A 7647-nucleotide genomic window follows, 5' to 3' on the forward strand; every position below is an offset into this window, starting at 1 on the left:
AGGCTATACAAAAAGTCTGAATATATGGCTTACATTACAGTAGGATTTATTTGGCAGAACATATATTACAACATGACAAAGCAAATTAACAAAATAGAGGAATATGTAAAAATCCTAAAAATAGTGAAAAAGCAACAGCATTATAAAGTGTAGTTAGCACAAGCTAGATTTTACATAGTTCCTGAGGCAATTACAGAAGAATACTTTTCCTCTGCTGACAAAAGGTATGAACTTAGCAGCCATTTTAGATTTTCTGCAGTAATAAAATAATGTATTGCTTCGGAATACCTTCTTGGTGGTGAATATGATTTCTCTTGAAAGCTGTTCTTTTTCATAATTGCAAAATAACATTCCTGCTTGTAGCCCCTCCGTGAAACAAGCAAAGGATTAACCTCCAACACCTACTCTCCTGATTGCTATGTGCAACCAAAGCTGCCATCACATGGTGGCCTGGCTGTTACATGCTCTTCCAGGCACAAGGGTGACCTTGCAGGTTTATGCCTCTAAAGAAGGGAGGTAGGAGTTGTGCAGGAGCGAACTGTCTCAGAGGAAGCTGATTGGTTGGAAAAATCCCCCGGATCAACCTTCCCCTGAACAGTCTCAGCCAGGGTCAAGGAGGGAGCTACAAACATTAACATTTCCAGATTTGAATATGAATGTCTGGACCAAGCAGTCTGTAGGCCATTGCAGTTAGAGGTCATTTTGTGTGAATGAATTAGACTTCACCAGCAGATGAAGTCAGAAATGAGGGCTTCTATTTCATGTTTAATAGCGAGGAGAGGTGGGTGGGGGGGGTCTTGAAATTTTAACATTTCTGAAAGCCCTATAACAAATTTTTTTTTAATTTTTACCAATGGCCATTGTAGTGGTCACATTTTTTTCCTGAAGAGATACCACAAGATGTGGCACATTAAGTGGGATTTTATAACAGAAGTACTGACACAGGCAACATACCAAGACACGGATCTAGATTTATGGGATGGCTAATGCATAGCAATTTGAAATTTTTAATAGAAATTTACTGATAAATTAAAGGGAAGTTGGGGATATATATCGAAATGTCCTGAACATAAATGTTAAACTTAACCTACAAGTCTCCACGGGAGACAGTTATACTTTTGTATTCCAGATGGAAATTAAAATCTTTGTCTGCATTGAAAGCAGTTTATGACGTGTTGGCAAGACCACAGAAAACGAGGCTTCCGCTTGACACTTAGGGAAATCTACCAACTCTGATAGTAAGTGAGGTAAAGTAATGCAATAAGAATTGGAATACTAACCAGGGATCCCAGAACAAAAAGGACAGACACAGAACAGGGGCTCTCAACAGCTTTGCATACAAAGAAGACATAATTTTTCTTCATTTTTAAATATTTTAAACACTTGGAGGATACATTGACTGAAAAAGCACAAAACACAAAAACATTACAAATTCAACATTACTATTTTTTTTGTTTTTTTGTTTTAAGGTTGTTTGCAAAGAAAAAAAAAAAATGAAAAATGGGATTTTAAAAAGTCTATAAAATTGTGTGCAGAAAGTGTTGGCAGTACACAGCTTTGGACTGGAAACAGGAGAAGGTTCATTCTGCCACAATTCATACAAACCAGTATGTATAGGCAGCAATGCAGGCATTGTCCACAAAATACCTTGTGAGCTGCTCAGTTATTGCTTCAGTCTTCCATAATAGTGGAATTACCGGTTTAACGTGAGTCGAATAGAATTTTTAGTGACCCGTACTCTACTAGTTGGTACAGGTGAAGATGCATCAGGCAGCTCATTACTCTGTAGCCTCTAAAAACAGGAGAAAAAAAAAAAAGAAGAAGAGTTAACACAATGGTAGTGGTGCAATACAATATACAGCATTTTACAGTACCACTATAGTATAGCCCTTGTGTTCGTCAAATGGAAATTGGCTGAATTGTACACTTTTAAGTATCTATATTCAACACAGACAGGGTAATTGCAGTTAGATTAATCAAAACCGCTAAAATGTCAGACTGGACTCTTTCCTTCTCTTTTTCGATTGCGAGCTACGACAGTACCTTTTTTGGAAGGCAAGAAGCTACACTGACTAAAAGTGAGCAAACATCTGACCAGATATACAGATGACTTCCCTCTGTCTATTACAGCCCCAACCCCTTCCATTCCTCTTCTCTGCCTTCCACAAAAATTTGAATGTGCGAAATTTTGGCCATTCTACCAACGTAGCATTTGTGAGGTAGGGATTGGATGTTGGATGAGAAAAAAAAAAAAAAAAAATCGGACCTGCAACTTGTTGTATTTCATCCCAAAGGTGTTTAATAGGGTTAAGGTCAGGGCTCTATGTAGTCCCCTCGAGTTCCTCCATGTCCAACTCAACAAACCAAAAATGTATGGCCCTTGCTTTGTGCACACGGCACAGTCATGACAGAACAGAAAAGGGCCATAAAGGTTGGAAAACACAAAATTGTCTACAAACATAATTATTGTATTCATTGTAAAATCCTTTTTTGTTGCAGTCCTTTCAGAAGCAAAAAAGGAAGTCAAACCTTCAGGTTATGACTGAACAGGATCTGGCATCAACAGGATGACTGGATATTGGCAAAACAAAAAAGCTGTAGGCCAGCCCAGAATAACCCCTTCCAGTAAGAGCAGGCCTCAGTTTTTTTAGCAAAGCAGTAATAAGACTCCACTAGGCTGATGGAGGAAATGGTAAAATGAAAAGATAAATACGCCTCTTAATACATGAAGATGTAAACAATTCAAAGATCTAGGACTGTATTGCCCATATGTGTGTTAATAGGGGACATAAAGGAAGGAGAAGTAATGGGATAGAATAAAACAGAAGCATAGGAGAGGAGTAGAATGGGAGGAAGACCCTATAGAAGATAATCTTGTGAGATATAGACTTTTTTTTTAATGAAGCCTAAGTAGGGAGGGAGGGTATATGGGAAGTATGGGGAGGTGCGAGTAGATAGAGGGCCCTCTAGTAGTTGGAATGGAATAGGTGGTATAGGATAGGAGAGATGGAGGGGATAATGCTCTGGGGTGAGAGGAGGGAGAGAGGGAGGAAGGGAAAGGGATAGAGTAAATGTGGGGGATCACAAATAGAAAAATATAGAAAAATATAGTAGGATATACATTTATAATCACTCTTAGAACAATTAGAGAAAGGAGGACCACAAGACACATCTACACTAGAAATTCATAGATCACAAAAGAACACACAAAATAGTAATTAGATAAATAGATGGAATAGAAGATTAAAATGACATAACACTAAATAAATAGGACACCGAAAAATTATATTTTATAGACATATATATATTCACCCTAATGGCAAGGACATTTTAGATAATGTACACAAAATTGCACATAGCACTAAAGTGTATAACTGAAGAAAATAAAAGATCACAGGGGGAGGGGGTGAATAGGATAGGGAAGAAGGTAACCCTCCCATGGACCCCACAGGTCCCAGAGATAAACCCTAGTGGAAGACCCCCTAGAAAAATTTGGAACTATAGAGTGATGGATAGAGAAAATAATGGGTTATCAAAGAAGGGGAAAATAACAAAATTGCTCTTGGTTGGAAACCTGAGAGGGGAAGGAACAACATAGTGAAAGAGAGGGAGGGTAGATGGAAGGAAAAGGTGTCAATAGTAAAGGATATGTTGATTGTGCAAGTATGGTACTAGTTAGAGAAGAATGTAAAATACAAGGTCTCAATGTTTTATTGCGAATATTGTTTTGTATGTGAAAAATCTGAAATAAAAAAAAAAAAAAAAAAAGGAGGATGGCATCAGAGGAGGTCTGAGCATCCACCTGAAGTTCAGATAGCAGCCGTGCAAATCTGCAAAACGACGCTGAAAAGCCCACAAAGCACCTTCAGATCTAGTAGTGTGCCTTGAAAAAAATGGGGGGGCGGGGGGAGGCACAATCTTGAGACCATAGACTTGGATAATGGTCTACCTCAGCCATCTAGAAATTGTGGAACAAGAAGCTGATGCACTATTACGGGGTCCATCCAGGATTGCACAGCATGGGCCACAGAGAAAATGGAGGGAAATTTCCTTTTGGTAAAATGAAGCCACACAGGAGGGATGGAAGAACTATATCCTAGTTGACGTAAAAAGCAAAGACTAGCTTCAGCAAGAAGGAAGTCCTCGTCCTCAACACCAGCTTGTTCCTATGCAGAATAGCACCGCTAGTTCAGATACTCGCCTCCTTGAGGTGATGTCTACAGGAAAAACAAACTCCTAGTCAAATGTAGGTTTACATTACAACAGGAGGCTGTCAAAGTATCCAATAGTAGGAATGGCAAGACAATGCAGCAGAGCTAGTATAGGAGCCAGCACCTTGGCGAATACCCGAGGTGCAGGCAAGGGCAGGGCCATGAACACCATGTAGGGGTCCCCATGGCAAAACAGAGGTATCGCTGGAATTGTGGGGCCATGTAGGTACGTTTCTTTCACAGCTACAGAACCCAGAAAAGGGTGGATTTTTTAGACTCATTCCCATCCTAGATTAAAGCTCTAAATGTGTAACGCCTCCATTGGGCTTGGTAACAGTGAACAGGTTGGAGTAAAACCCTAGAACTATTCTGCCAGAAGAACTGTGGTAATGGACACCTTGATTTAGAAGAACAGAGCTTGCTGAAAATGTGCTAATCTGTGCAGTGTCACAGGAAGGTTGGAGGTGATAAACCAAAGAGGGGGCAGGGAACAAAACTAGGCTAGTAGCCCTGGGAAACCACCTCCTCCACTTAAGCATCTGAGATGCAAGCTGTCAAAGCATCTGCATGAAGGTCTGCCCCCACTTTCTAAAGTGGGGAAATGTTTAACCTTTGCAGAGGAAGGCTTGTCTGAGGATTTTGCAGATTGAGTGCTAGACCTTGCGGGTGTATGTGAAAGAAAGCTAAGGGTATCTCAAAATGGTGGTGGACGACAACTAGATGGGATGGTTCTTATAGAAGGCTTATTTAAGGAGCGAGAAGACTGCTCCTTAAGCTTTTTCCACCGAGGATCACTTCTGACTTTCTCAGCGGTCTTTCCCTAGCTGGAGAAGCTGGGGAAGAACCTCATCAAGCATGATCTGCGCTGGATCAGTTTTTTTTTTTTTTTTTATATAGTGCAAAGGCGACTTAGGGGTCTAATACCCCTGTCACCTTACAGAGACGGTGTCACCTCCAATGTGCCATCACGTAAGGGACTTGTGATTTCTCCCCTCCCCCCCATGTGATAGTACTGGAGTTAGGAAAAAAAAAAACCCCCAAAAAATTTGGAGCACCATATTTCTTTGCCATTCCACCGGTGCACACAATTTAAGCTTGGCATGTTGGGTATCCATTTACTCTTCTCCTGTTATAAAATGGGTATTCAATTGTGTTTGTGCACAAAAATTGAAATACTTTTTTTTAATGAAATTATGGATTTGATAAAGTTGCCCTAAAATCATGCGACCATTTTACGCTACAAGGTTTGGGCTTTCAGGAAATATAATCTCCTTTTAAGGCCTAAAAGTTACTTAAAACCCCCCAGAGTTTTAGAAAGTGGGCAAACCAAATACCAAAAACTGCTCTGGCAGCGAATGGGTTAGTCACAGCCAACTACTCCACTCACTCATTCTACAAGTGAGGATTCAGGAGTCGCAGCACCAGTTAATTCTCTTTTAAGGGATTTTGAACACTCAGACATGGCTTGACAAAAGTAAGGCCACAGTCAGAAATCGGATGAAGGGCAGGAACCACCAGTGAGAACAGAGCTCTAGAAACAGAGAAACGTCTTCCAACTGTTTATCGGTTGGGTGCTTAATTCCGGGTAAACCCTCTACCAGAATGGAAAGCACCCTCTAAAGTGGGACGCTGTCAGCTCTACAGTAGCGAGGATTGTGCTCAAGTGAACTATCCCCAAATCGGTACAAAGCCAATAAAAGTTTGGGTGGCGCAAACAGCTTGACAAGATTGTTTTTAATCTCCATAAAGAAAAATAGTTGGAAAAGTGGGAGCAAAAAGGGAGTCTCTGCAGACCTTAGGAGTATTAAATGCTCCAAGACTGGAAACACTGGTAGATGCATTCAAAATGAATGGCACTGCATTAAACACATGCCTGGTGTACTACTATGTGCTTACTGCAGTAATGTTTTATGTGCTTGCTGTGGTAACGTGCGTTTTACAGCAATGCAGAGGTGTACAGCCAGCCTTAATGAGCAGTACCTGTGATCTACAGCGTTCAATAGTTGGAATCGGCATAGCTTCTGTGGTGCTCTTTTCCTACATAAACAAAAAAATAAAATAAAGAATATTGGGAGTAAGAAGTAGATCTACACAAAAAAAACCAAACAAATTCTGTAATTAACCGTAAAATCTTTTTCTCTGCATTCATTGGAGGACACAGCACACACCCCATCTGGATTACTCCTGCCACATGTGGAAATACTTTGTTACATGACATAGCACTGCAAACAACAGAGTAACAGCTGCGGAGATGGTGTTGGCCACTAGCAGGGGCTACCCTCTGAGCGGTAATTTTTTTCCCTCATGTAGTTTAGAATCTAAAGCAGAGCTGTGTCCTCCAAATGAACAAAAGAAAAAAACAGGACTTTGTAGTTCTGCAAAATCAGTTTCCTGAAGTTTGCTTAAAGGACACATGTAGTCTGAGAACTGGGTTATAGTGCCTTCTTCATGAGAAATTGGACCATGGCAATCAAAAAGCAGTTGGCCAGCCAGGTATACCCCTCCCAATTCCAGCATGCGTCATTTTTGTAGAAAAGCAGTGATCACCTCAGTAGAAACTATTTTAATGGATTGAGGTAGCGTTGGTAAGATAAAAAACACAAGTAACCCCAATGTACACACATGCTAGAAATCCTCCCTGTTAGTCTGACATACCTGATGATTTCATGCAAAACATTTGGATTTGAAAGGTGATGTTCAAACCCCCAGAACGAACATGAGGCAAGTGTGACTTTTTGGAGCAAGCAAATAGAGAGTCCCACCACACTCCTGACAGAGAAGCCCCATATAATGGGGGGGGGGGGGGGGACTGTAGTGGCCGCGGATGGCGCCGCCAAATACATGCAAAACAGAAAAAAATGGTCACCAGCACTCAAGTTTTCTTCAAAACAAAAGCCCTTTATTCATTCTTGCAGGTCATATCACAACGCGTGGCAACGTTTCTAAACCTGTCCGGTCCCTTCATCAGGCAAACAAAAGTGATAAAAGTACAGAAAAAAATGTTGACAGTGTAAAAATTGTCAACCCTTTTTCTGGATTTTTTTTTTGTTACCTTTTATTTGACTGATGAAGGGACCGGACAGGTTCCGAAATGTTGACATGCATGGTGATATGACCTTCAAGAATGAATAAAGGGATTTCGTTTTGAAAACTTGGAGTGCTGGTGACCACTTTGTTTTTGGAGCAATAACCCTAAAAATCTGCTGTTGGAAAAATGGCAATACCACCTTGATTCAAAAAGAACTGCCACCTGCATGGTTAATAATGCATTTTAATAGCACTGAATTGACTTTGTTGGAACCTATATGTAAAGAATGTAACCTGAATACTTTTCTGCACTGCCCTTATGTATTGTGTAAATTTTTGAAATCTGAAATAAAGAATTTATAAAAAAAAAAAAGAAGAACTGCCACAGCAGCATGGAGGTCTACTCACC

The 7647-nt window shown here is 40.4% G+C and overlaps 1 long non-coding RNA gene across 1 annotated transcript; it reads right to left on the reverse strand.

Annotated features, from left to right (window-relative positions):
* Window positions 1-1473: 1473 nt before the first annotated feature.
* Window positions 1474-6257, reverse strand: LOC108786351. Its single transcript, XR_001941193.1, has 2 exons — window positions 6192-6257; window positions 1474-1792 (listed from the first exon to the last, which is right to left on the reverse strand). It is a non-coding gene; the product is annotated as an uncharacterized LOC108786351 (long non-coding RNA).
* Between the last annotated feature and the right edge of the window lie 1390 nt (window positions 6258-7647).

This window comes from Nanorana parkeri, unplaced genomic scaffold (genome assembly GCF_000935625.1).
Source record: "Nanorana parkeri isolate BGI_ZX_2015 unplaced genomic scaffold, ASM93562v1 scaffold11, whole genome shotgun sequence".
Lineage (NCBI taxonomy): Eukaryota > Metazoa > Chordata > Amphibia > Anura > Dicroglossidae > Nanorana > Nanorana parkeri.